Below are 13,589 nucleotides of genomic sequence, written 5' to 3' on the forward strand. Positions count from 1 at the left end.
TCTTGGTAGTTTTTCTATCCCATGTTTAATTGGAAATACTAGTTTTGATCACGCCTTATATAATTTAGGGGCAAGTGTTAGTCTCATGCCCTTATCTGTGTGCAAAAAGTTGGAAGTAGGCAAACTAAAACTCATTACTATGTCACTTCAATTAGAAGATAGGTCAATTAAATTTCCTATTGACATCTTGGAGGAAGAGGATTCACAACAGATTTTGTAATACTAGAAACGGAAGAGGATTCACAAATCCCAATCATATTAGGTAGACCCTTTTTGGCTACTGCTGGTGCTGTAATTGATGTAAAGAATGGAAAACTTTCCCTAAGCATATGGGATGAAAAAGTTGAATTTGATATTGCTAAATCTATTAAACAATCTTCTCTTGAGGAATCATGTTTCAAGGTTGATATGTTGAACCAAGTTGTGAAAGAGGAAGCAGCTAGAGTGCAATCTAAGCATCGCTTAGAAAAATGCATAGTAGATGGTGACACTTTGGATGTTGATGAGGAAGTGGCTGAGGTTACTGAATTTCTGAATGCAAGCCCAACACTTCCTCACAATCTGCAAGATGAGACCTTGAAGGTAATGCCCAAATCTGAAGATTGGGAGGAGAGGAAAAAACCTAAAATTGAATTAAAAACACTCCCCTCCACCCTCAGGTATGAATTTCTTAGACCTAATTCATCTTATCCAGTTGTTTTTAATGCTAAATTAAATAAATTGTAAACTAAAAAATTGCTAAGGGTCCTGAGGATGCACAAGAAGGTAATAGGATACACATTGGATGATATAAAAGGTATAAACCCTTCTTTTTGCATGCATAGAATTTTTATGGAACCTAACCATAAAACTTCAATTGAAAATCAGAGGAGACTAAATCCTAATATGAAAGAAGTGGTTAGGAAAGAAGTGCTGAAACTTTTAGATGCTGGGGTAATATATCCTATATTTGATAGTGAATGGGTGAGTCCAGTTCATGTGGTTCCTAAAAAGGGAGGATTGACTGTTGCGAAAAATGAACTAATACCAACTAGAATAGTCACAGGTTGCAGAATGTGCATTGATTATAGAAAATTAAACACAACCACTAGGAAAGATCACTTCTCTCTCCCATTCATTGCTCAAATGCTTGAAAGGCTTGCTACACATGAATATTTCTGCTATTTAGATGGACACTCGGGATTTCATCAAATCCCAATTCACCTTGAAGACCAACAGAAAACTACTTTCACGTGTCTTTATGGTACCCTTGCCTATAAGAGAATGCCTTTTGGGCTATGTAATGCCCCAACCACTTTTTAAAGATGCAGGAATGCAATATTTTCTGATTTTATAGAAAACATAATGGAAGTTTTTATGGATGATTTTTCTGTTTATGGACTTTCATTTGATGGATGCTTAATAAATTTGACAAAAATATTGCAGAGATGTGAGGAAGTGAATCTTGTATTAAATTGGGAAAAATGTCACTTCATGGTGCGCGGGGGTATTGTGTTGGGGCATTTAATTTCAGGAAAAGGGATAGAGGTGGACATGGCAAAAATTGTAGTGATAAAAATATGCCACCACCAATTAACATAAAAGGTGTTAGGAGTTTCTTAGGCCATGCAGGATTTTACCGCAGATTCATAAAAGATTTTTCAAAAATTGTGAAACCCCTTTCTAACCTTTTAATGAAAGATATTGCATTTGATTTTAGTGTTGTTTGTCTAGAATCGTTTTTTAAGGTTGAAGGAGACATTGGTCACTGCACCAATATTACAATCACCAGACTGGAATCTTCCATTTGAAGTGATGTATGATGCTAGTGACTATGTCGTGGGATTAGCGTTGGGCCAAAATAAGGACAAGAAGATGCATGCAATCTACTATGCAAGCAAAACTCTTGATGGAGCTCAAGTCAACTATGCCACCACATAGAAGGAGCTACTAGCTGTTGTGTTTGCCTTCGAAAAATTTAGGTTCTACCTAGTAGGTTCTAAAGTTATAGCCCATACTGATCACTCAGCCCTGGGATATTTGATAAGTAAGAAATAAGCCAAGCCACGTCTCATCCGATGGATTCTCCTTCTGCGAGAATTTGATATGGAGATTATTGATAGAAAGGGAACAAATAATCCAGTTGCAGATCACTTATCTCGGCTTGAACATCCAAGTGGAGAGGAGGATGAGATACCTATTGATGATTCTTTTCCTGATGAGCAACTCCTCCTTGACACTATAGAGACGCCTTGGTATGTTGACTTTGTAAACTATCTGGTTAGCAAAATTCTTCCACCTGAAATGACACCACAACAGAAAAAGAAATTCTTCTCAGATCTGAAGAAGTATATATGGGATGATCCTTACCTCTATCAACTCTGTGCTAATGGTAGTTATAGAAGATGTGTTCCAGAAGAAGAAGTGTCAAAGATCCTGAGTTGTTGCCACTCTGCCTCTTATGGAGGTCATGTCAGTACTTCAAAAACAATAGCAAAGGTATTTCAATGTGGTTTCTTTTTACCACGCATATTCAGATATGCAAAAAAATTTGTTCTCACATGTGATTCTTGCCAAAGGGTGGGGAACATATCAAAAAGGCATGCAATGCCAATGAACCTCATCCTTGAGATGGAGATATTTGATGTATGGGGAGTTGACTATATGGGACCTTTTCCTACTTCAAACAACAACAAATATATCTTGGTGGCAGTCGATTATGTTTCTAAGTGGGTGGAGACAATTTCATCTCCACACAATGATGCTAAAACGGTCATCAAATTGGTTACCAAGATCATATTCCCAAGGTTTGGAGTCCCGAGGCTGGTTATTAGTGATGGAGGCTCACACTTCATTGAAAGACATTTTGAAAACCTCTTGAAGAAGTATGGTGTTTCTCATCGACTTGGTAAACCTTACCACCCTCAAACAAGTGGTCAAGTGGAAGTATCAAATCGTGAGATTAAGAGCATATTAGAGAAGACAGTGCCTAGGAGTAGGAAATATTGGTCTTCAAAGCTTGACGATGCTTTATTGGCTTACCGTACTGCATATAAAACATCTATTGGTATGTCACCATTCAGGTTGATTTATGGTAAGCCTTGCCACCTTCCAGTAGAACTAGAGCATAAGGCATATTGGGCAGTCAAATTGCTTAACTTTGATATGAAAGTTGCTGGAGAAAAGAGGAAATTCCAACTGCAAGAGTTGGAAGAACTGCGGTCAGATGCTTATGAGAATGCTCGTACTTACAAAGAAAGAACAAAAAGATGGCATGACAAACACATACTCCACTAGTTCTCTTATTCAACTCCAAATTGAGGCTCTTTCCAGGAAAGCTAAAGTCTAGATGGCCAGGTCCGTTCAGAGTCACCAAGGTTTATCCTTATAGAACAGTTGATATATGGAATGAGGAAAGAGGAAACTTCAAGGTGAATGGTCAACGTTTGAAGCATTATCTAGCAGATGAGCGACTAGAGAAACAAACAAACATAGCCCTCTTGGATCCTACATGAGCTATAAAGATCAACCGTCAAGCTAATGACATTAAAGGAGCGCTTCATGGGAGGCAACCCACTCTAGAGGTTCATAATTTTTAGTGTTTTAGTGTCGGCTTTAGTGCCTCCCTGAGTTTGGAGCCTTTGTATGGGGATGTATATAGTATCGGTCACAAAAACAAATGGTGTTGTTGCCCATGATATTTGCATCGAGTCCATCTAGGACATATGTCATTTGAGACATTTTGATTTTCTTTTGCAGGTACTTCCACTACACCCAATGAAGCCAACCACTTGTAATTGGCACATGATTTAAGGACACTTCATACCTAACCTGTGAGTTTTTTTCTTCTTATTGTTTAGATTTTTACATTGGGGACAATGTAAATTTCTAAGCTTGATTGGTTTTTGCATTTAGATAGTTCATTCATTTCATGTATATCATATAGATTTTAAATTTTTTAGGTTGAATATTCATATTATCATACATTATTATGTCTCATATATCATCTATCCCCTGATTTGTTCTATGTGTTGTCTAGCTGCTTTAAATGAAAAACTATGCATGAATGATGCTTGTTGATCTATGACCTCATTGAAGAAAAAAATTGTTGATAAAATAATAACATGAAAGACATTAGATTTGACAATTGTGAATTAAATTTGGTTAAATAAAGGTCTTTGTTTCATAACTTTTGCTGAATGTACCAAATGTGAGAATTTTGAGCCAAACACAATAAGGGTTCTGATTTGAATTGACAATTACATAAAACCCGTTTTTTCTTCTTCTTTCATGAGTGCATAATTTTCTATGACTGTATATTCTAGAACTTGATTTGTGACTGTTTCAAGATTGAAGTTTGTCTGTATGCATTAAAATGATAGAGGCAATTATGAGTTTTTCTTTTGACCTTCAACTACTTGCTATAAACATCGAAAATTCATTAGTTATCCACTTTTGAGCCTGAACTTTAAAGATTTTTCATAGCTACTAAAATTGGGGTTTGGGGTAATTTATGATGTTTGGTTTAAGCAATGAGATAGGTAAAAATATCATGTGTGATGAAAGAATCCATAAAAAGGTGAAGAAGAAAATAAATAAATAATTTTCATCCCTTCTATTTTAGAAAATCTCAACAAAAAGAAAAAAAGAAAGAAATACAAAGTATACTAAAAGAGAAGGGACTGAAAAAAAAGTGTGTTGTAAGGAGAAAGGTTGATTGAAAAAAGGGTCATATGATAAAATAAGGTCTATCAAGATAATCTCAATGCTTCAATCAGATGTCTAAAAGGTTTAAGTATTTTGGGAAACATTTGTAAGTCTTTTGAATTATCCTTTCTTTGACTATCCTGCCTTAAATCATTCACATTGGCCCCATTACAACCATTTAAAGATCTCTTGATTTTTGCATGCATTCAATTACACTCAATGACGATTTGGTCTATAATCAAGCCTATGGTAATTTACTTTCATGAAATTTTTTGAGCGAAACACTATGACCCTTAAACACATGAGTGATGAGAGAAGAGTGACCCTAATTCATGCAATTGTTATGACTTAAAGACTTAGCTTGAATTAATTTTGTTTATGATTGTGTTGTCTTGATGTCTGGATTGTTTCAAAATAAACATGAGATTGCTTGTTATTTTGGGTCATCGTTTCTATATCATCATTCATACATGATTGTGAAAGTAAGACATAATACTTGCTTGAGGATAAGCAAGAGATAAGCTTGATGAGATTTGATAAGTGTGAAATTATACTACATTTGGATTGCATTTAACTTGCATTTTAGGACATTATTATGACTTTAGGATTGTTTTTAGCTTTTATTTCTCTTTGTTCGGGTTGAGCGGGTATTTTTAGCTATGTTGTGCATATTGGATGGATTAAAGCAAAAAAGAGTAGAGATTAGGTGTAAGAAGACTGAATTCAGTGTTGAGGCTATGCGAAGAACAATTAAAGGACCAAAAGAAGTCATAAATGTTATATTATATTCATATCTTTTATATTTGTTTTGTTGGGTTTAGCCCAATATTTTGTAATTAGGATAAATAAGGGTTCTTCCTCAAGGATTTGAGAGAATACTTTATAGTACAATTCTCTAGTTTAGAATTTGAGATTCTCTTTTACATCATGAGTGAGTAATTCCCTTTGTTTCTAGGATTGGGGCTATGTCCTTTTATATTCAATAAATATTTGTTCTTACTTCTATTTCATTGAGTTTGTGATTTGAATCATTAAACTGAGTTTTATTTGTGTGAGTTGTCTGGCCAACAAATTACACCTCTTAGATACATTAGGGAAGGACCGAGAGGTGAACTAACTATCTGACCATTCAGTTATTCAAACTAGAATCCTAATTCACGAGAGTAGTATTAGGATTCTTGGGGGTCTCTGGAATTCACCTTGGGTTGCTACGAAGCGATAGGATAGAAAGATCAAAGTAAAAAATTTGATTGATAATCATACCACGAGGGTATGTGCGACTTTAATTGAGTACACGTGTCGGAGATCGAGAGAGGATGACACATATCAAAGAGCAATTCACCCTCACAACTTAAAGTTCATGAAAAGGAGCAAAACAAAGATTTACGAATATAAAGGCGGTAACCCTTATCCTAGGAACTCTTCCTAAATTAGATTTCAATCTCTTTTGATTATCTTCATAATTATTCTTGGCAATTGTTCTAAATTCAGTTTTATTCATTATTTGAGTTAAGTATAAATTAATTGTTATAATTAAATGAGTTTTTCAGTCCTTGTGGGATCAATATTTTATTATTTGACGACATAATCGTGCACTTGCGATTTGCCCTATCACTTCACCCACTTTAACTCCATGTCTCCCACATGTATTTCACTCTCTCTTTGAAAACTTAAAAGTCTTACTTTTCCACATACCCCTTCATTTCATCTTATCTCATCTCCCCCTTCATTAATACTTCACCAAATTTCTCACATTCTTCAATCTACCTCTTACTTACTATTTCAATATATCTCTCCTTCATATCTCTTCACTATTTGCTTAAGGTAGCATTATATATTTAGTTGCTATTGTTGAAAAACGGAACCTCATTTTTTCCATATTTTCTCGGTCTTTGCTTTTGGCAAAAGTGATACATGTGAAAACGAGTTCACTAGTATTTTATCATTGGAAACTACATTGAGGTCCCTACTGGGAAGAAACAAGGCCTTCAATACTTTCTTTTGGAGTCAAAATTTACATTTTTTATATTTTCTTTGTTAAAAATACGACCTTTGTAACTTTCTTTGGATTTCCAGTTTATATTTGTACAATTTATTTTGTTAAAAACGAGTCCTTCCTTATCATAGGAGGTTTTCGATTCAGAAGTTATGTATTATTTTTGTTACAAAACTCCTTCTCATTTCAATATATAGTATTTGTCGTTCAGTACTCAGTTTGGGATTCAAAATTTTCGTTTTTTTATTTGTTATGAAACCATCTCAAACACTATACTCTATCGGTTTTAAGTTATCTTCTTTTGTAAATTCTTTGTTACAAAAGAAGGTTTCCCATTAACATTTTTTGTATTATTTTTATTACAAAACTCTATCACATTCCTAATATATAGTATTAGTCCTTCATTACTGAGCTTTGGGCTCAAAGTTTTCATTTTTTTATATTTCTTTGTTATGAAACCCTCTCAAACAATACTCTCTATTTCTTTCAACTTTTTTGTTGTTGTAATTTTCCAATTAAAAATGAATTATCTTTAATATCAAAGGAGGTTCCATGTTGTTATATTTTTGTTAGAAAACACTTTTACACTACATTTATGGCTAAAAATGACTTTTGGGTCCTTAATATGTAGTATAAGGCTTCACTACTATTTTGGGAGTCAAATATTACATTTTTATAATGGATATTGATGAGAATACAACCTTTATTACCAATATAAGCATTACTAATGATTTATAAACTCCTTGATGTTGATATTGCTTTCCAAATTTCGGTTATGATCTTTCCTTGATTCATTTTAGGGTTTCTGAGTTTTGAAATTGATTACTAGGTTAACTCTAAAATGAATTGAGTAGATGACTATGATCTTTTTTTATATTCTAAATGCAATATTAATAACTTATTGATTCTACAATAATCTCTTACTTTAAAATTACTTTTGATATGACCTTTACTCTTTACTATGATATTGTTTGGTCATTTATGTTCTCCTGATTTCCACTAATTAATACTTACTGAAAACTTTACATTTAAATAACAGTCCTTTCCATCAGTGGTAGCTAATTTATGGTATTACCATTTTTGTATATTGGGTACATATTCTTTGTTAAGTTTAAAATTTATGCATCGAAAATGTAAATTTTTTACACTATCAGTATATCATCCACCATTGATTTGTATTACTTTTGTTTGAGAGTCAATGATGATTAACTAATATATGGTGGATGGTTAGGTAATAGTGTAAAAAACACTTACACTATAAGTATATACATATTAAATCATTGTTAGTCATTGAATGTTAATATCTCATGGGGTGTAAAATTAATGAAGGGTACTCTCAACATGTCCATCATTGTTTTGTCTTCATAATTTTATACTTATCTATTTGGTCTTAATTTCTTTTATAACTATATTGTCTACTATCTTAAAAATAATATAATGGGCCATTGTTATTACCAAAATGATTATTTTCTATGCTTGACACTTAGTTTTTTAAAGGGTAATTATATCACTGTGCAACTTTTTCCTTTATCAAATAAAACCAATAATTTAAGTTGTAAGCCATTTACTAAACTATACATTCCCTTCAATTGTCTTCTTTAATTTTTTTTGGGGCATTTTCTTAAGTGCAGTTGATATTTTGCAATAAAATATTAAGTTATTTTTTCCTCATTTATTACACAACTGATACTAGGTTAATGGACTTGGGTACATTTATCGATTTTAAGCAATTGGTGAGAGTAAATCTGACATTTGCTGATATCTAACATGTAAGCATTAACATTCTTTTTATATGTGGTTAAATTCTTTTTTCCTGCATTAACATTAAGAACATATAATCATTAACATTCTATTTATACTTTCATATTAGTAACAACATTAACTTTACCGTTTTTAACCTTTATACTTCCATATTTTTTATACATCTAACTCATGACATTCTTTAACTCCATGTCTTTATATTTATTTGGTTTCTGTAAGTAATTTCACTTAACAGTATTAGAGTATTTTTTATATATCAGTGTAATGTCTATATCACTTTCATTCGACATGATAAATGATTTGAATGATATTTGTACTTATTTGAATGATATTAGTGTGTCTACAATATTAACTGCATTTCTAGGTGAGCTATTGTTTATTTACAATTTTAAGTGCATTTCCATACCTTTATCCATGAATGAGTTGTTTAATATTGAAGGTATGTTAATAAGGCTATCACCTTTGCTTGATATTTGTAATTTTAAAGGTTTAAATTGTCATTGCATTACCTTTTCAGCTCTTTATATTTATTTTGTTTATGAAAATTATTTCACTTAACAATATCATATTTTTTGTTATATATTAGTATAATGTCTATATCACGCCTGTTCGACATAATAAAGAATCTGAATGATTCCAATCACTTTTGGAAGATTGCTATGAGAATCACCGAAATTTGGTATGTTCAAATTCCACCCAGACGAGGACATCTAGAAATGCTCTTGATGGATTCTAAGATAACAATAACTCATATTTTGAGTATTACAGTATGGAAATTATTTGTAATAGAATACTCATGTGTATTAAATTTAGGGAGACAAAATACAAGTCTCTATTAGAATGGGTGAATTTAATGAATGGAGAGAACATTTAGTGTGATACATAATTTCAATGTCACATGCTCAATGATATACAATAATTTAAGGCATGTGATCATCTTTACTGGATGTAGTTTTCTGCCAGTACAACCATTAAATAAAGAGACTTTCTTGATATCTCTTATTTTGTTAATAGGTTAATCTGAATCATTATATATCATCCTATTTATTTACTTAATTTTGTTGTATATTATAATTATAGCATGAAATTGATTTCTTCTTATTAAGGTAGAGATCATTGGAGTTGTTGAATACAAGTCCATCTTCACCCAGACACAAACAAAATTAAAGAAAGTTATCTTTAGTCTGAAAGATTTTAGGTAAGGTTTTCCCCCTTTAATTTTATGTTTTGAAGCTTAGATTTACATGGTTTGTCTTTTTGTTTTCCATCAATGATCTGCGGTGATGTCATTACATTTATTATTTGGCAATCACATGCTATTAAATTTATCAACTATTAAAACACTCTATCAATTGGTGAACCTATGATTATTATCTTAACACATACTAGAATCAAGGAAGGAAAATTGTGTAGTAGTTTGATTTTTAATCTTACTGTAGTATACATTTTCTAACTTATTTACAATTCTCTAGGTAAACACCCTCCCAATGTTTCCAAATCATGGCATAGATCAAAACTATTGATTGATGAAGAAATAAGTGACATTCATAAGTATAAGGAAAGCTAACATGGAAATACTTTTTTTTAGTGATCTAGCCATAGTTTGGTGCATATGTGAATATGATGGTGGTAAATCTTTTGTTGTAGTTTTTCTACTATTAGTCTATCATGTGACTCAATGAAGCAAATTTACAGTCATATGTTATAATATTCTAAGTTATTTGCTCAGATGCTAATGATTCCCTGCAATTTGAAACTATAAGTGGATAGAACATTTGTTTCAGTGTTGTTATAACTCGTTCATGTCGACCAGTTCAACCAGTAAACCAGTGAATCGGTCTCAATATCGGTACAGTACAAAACCTACTAAAATCGGTCATACTGACTGATTTTCAATTGAACCATACCGACCATACTGAGAGGTTTTTATTTAAAAATAATGTTTTAATGAAAAAATAATATTGATTTTTTATTGATTTTTCAACATTAATGTTAATATATTATATATGTATATCTAATTTTACGGATATGCGGTTTAATTACTGAATCACTGGTTGAACCACTATACCACTATACGAGTACCCTAACCGATTTGATAACCAATACAGTATTAATAACTCTGATTTTTTTTACTTAATTTTTCATAGAAAGGTAATTCCCTTAATATCTCTGATACATTTAATTTTTTGGACTTTGTGGTTAGTCTCTGTCTATTACTGGTAACCATTGGTCCACACCACCTTTAAGTCATAACTCCAACCAAGAGATTGTTGGTTGAGTTAGATTTGGACTTGTCTCAAAGCCCTCTCTATAATTCCACTCAATTGTCATCTTCTAATATGACAAAGCACATCAAGATTGAATGGGCTTTGATATTAAGTTTTAAGTTTTATGTAACCACTTAACTTAAAACCATTTTTGTTGCATCACAAGTGTGATATATATGACATGTTGACTTGAACTTATGTGACTTGATTTCTTATTGACCTCATCCTATATTTTCTTTTGTAGAACAAATTATGATGGACAAGTCTTTCTTTCACTGACAAACTTCAAATACTTATTAATATTGCAAAGTTGCATTACTTATACTCATTACACACCTAAAGTAGTTATTCACATTCTTAGTAAAGTTTTAGAAGTTTATAAATTATAACTAAAAAACTCATTTGAATATGTAACTGATAAGTGATGAAACCTATTGTTATATTATATTGACCTCAAGTAGTTTTATGTTCATTCTTTTAATATTAAGTCCAATAATCATGTTATATATTATGGTTGTCAGTGTTTTTCTTAAACTAATTCCGCCTTCACATTTCTTCTTCTGTGCTCGTGTTTTTATTCCATTTTTTGGTTATGGTCATTGTTTTTCTTCTATTTTTTTGTCATTTTAAATTTAAAATCCGATCTTCACGATGATGAGTTTGTTTAAACAAAGAATAATGAATGGAATGAAAGAATGAAAACTGAATGAATGAACGAAAGAATGAGAAGAATGCAGATTGAGAAAAGATGATGAAACAACGAAGGTATTGCAGGAAATTATGCAGAGGAAAAGTGATGTATGAGAGGAGTGAATATCAATGAATTTCTATTCTTGTGTGTTAGTTACAAAGTGATAGTTAGGATTTACTATTTATAGAAACCCTTAATTAACTTAACTAAATTTTGAATCACACTTTCAACACCCTCCCATGATTCGAAATTTACAAACAACATCAAACTCCTAAACATTTAACTATTCTAAACAATCCAATCTAATCTTGCAACAAGCCTTGAATTCCTATCTCCTTTCTCAAGTCTTTAAACCTATCCATCTTCAAAGGCTTAGTCATAATGTATGTCAATTGAAGCTCACTCTTGCAATGTATGAGCTTGATTCTTCTTTCTGCAACCTGCTGCCTTAAGTAATGATATCTTGTTTCAATATGTTTGCTTCTGCCATGTGAGACTGAATTCTTGGCTAAATCAATTGTTGATTTACTATCTATTAATAATTCAATTACTTCTCCACTTTCAATACCAAGTTCCAATAGCAATGATGATAACCAAATTGCTTGGCAAGCTGTTGCACAAGTTGCTATGTACTCAGTTTCACTAGTTGATAATGCCACTACCCTTTGTTTCTCTGAACACCAAAATATAGGAGCACCTGCAACCATGAACATGTATCCCATTGTGCTCTTTCTATCTAGTATATCTCCACACCAATCAGAGTCAGAATAGTCCATGAGTTGTGAGCTAATCTTCTCATTTTGATGAGGAAAAATAATGTCAAAGTCAAGTGTTCCCCTCATATACCTTAGAATTCTTTTGGCTGCAACCATATGAGAGTGTCTTGGGTCACTCATGAACCTACTGATCACACCTACACTGAATGATATTTCTGGTCTAGAGTGACAAATATACCTCAAGCTTCCCACAATTTTCCTAAACATTGTTGCATCCACAACTGCTTCTTTATCACAGTTATCCAATTTCAAATTCATCTCTGCTGGAATTTCTGAGGCATTGCAATTCATCATATTGAACTTGTTCAACACCTCAAGCGGGTACTTCTTTTGGTGCATGAATAATCTTTTCTTGGTGTGTTGAAATTCCAGACCAAGGAAGTATGACAATCTTCCTAAATCTATCATATCAAGCTCACCCTTTAGGCTTTCCTTCAACTCTTCAATTCCTCTTGAGCTACTACCTGTAATCAGAAGATCATCGACATATAGGCAGATGAATAAGGCACCATGGTTTTGGTCTATAGGCTTGATGTACACACCATACTCAACTGTGCATTTCTGAAAACCAGAGTCTTGTAGAAATTTGTCAATCCTCTTGTTCCATGCTCTAGGTGCTTGTTTTAATCCATAAAGTGTTTTCTTGAGTCTTAGCACTTTATCCTCATTGCCTTTGCTGATGAAAACAGGGGGTTGAGACACAAACACCACTTCCTCTAATGGACCATTGAGGAAGGCTGACTTGACATCCAATTGGCACAACTTCCATTTCTTCCAACTAGCTAAGGCCACCATAGGTCTCACAGTTTCCAATCTAGTCACTGGTGCAAATACCTCAGAGTAGTCAAGTCCTTCCTTTGCATAAACCCTTTGGTCGCAAGCCTGGCTTTGTGCTTGGCTATAGAGCCATCAGGTTTTAACTTGACCTTGAAGATCCATTTGACATCTATAGGAGATTTCTGATCTGGAAGGGTAACCAATTCCCATGTGTCATTCTTCTCTATTGACTTGATCTCTTCCAGCATAGCATCTCTCCAGATATTGCTAGAGATTGCTTCTTCAAAGCTCACTGGCTCAGCATCAGCTAGTAGATCCATGTGTTGAACCAAATCTCCATCTGTATTGATAGCTCCATCATAATAGAGGTGAAAGTCTCTGAATCTAGATGGAGCATTCCTTTGGCTTCTTGGTCTTTCATCAATTCCTTGTTGCATATGACTTTGTGCGTCTATCTGTTCTTCTTCTCTCATCAATTCATCATTCTCCCAATCTAGATGCAGACTAGCCATAGGAGTAGTGTTGTCTTGAAACCATTTCCATGATTCAGATTCATCAAAGTGCACATCTCTACTGACTACAACTTGCTGGTTTGTAGGATTGTACAATTTATATGAACCAGTGGGATTATATCC

At 32.9% G+C, this 13,589-nt stretch overlaps 1 pseudogene; it reads left to right on the plus strand.

The window, feature by feature from the left end:
• Positions 1-1,473: 1,473 nt before the first annotated feature.
• Positions 1,474-3,494, plus strand: LOC109337729 (annotated as a pseudogene).
• The last annotated feature ends 10,095 nt before the right edge of the window (positions 3,495-13,589 follow it).

Source organism: Lupinus angustifolius, unplaced genomic scaffold (assembly GCF_001865875.1).
Source record: "Lupinus angustifolius cultivar Tanjil unplaced genomic scaffold, LupAngTanjil_v1.0 Scaffold_9_220, whole genome shotgun sequence".
In the NCBI taxonomy this organism is placed as follows: Eukaryota; Viridiplantae; Streptophyta; class Magnoliopsida; order Fabales; family Fabaceae; genus Lupinus; species Lupinus angustifolius.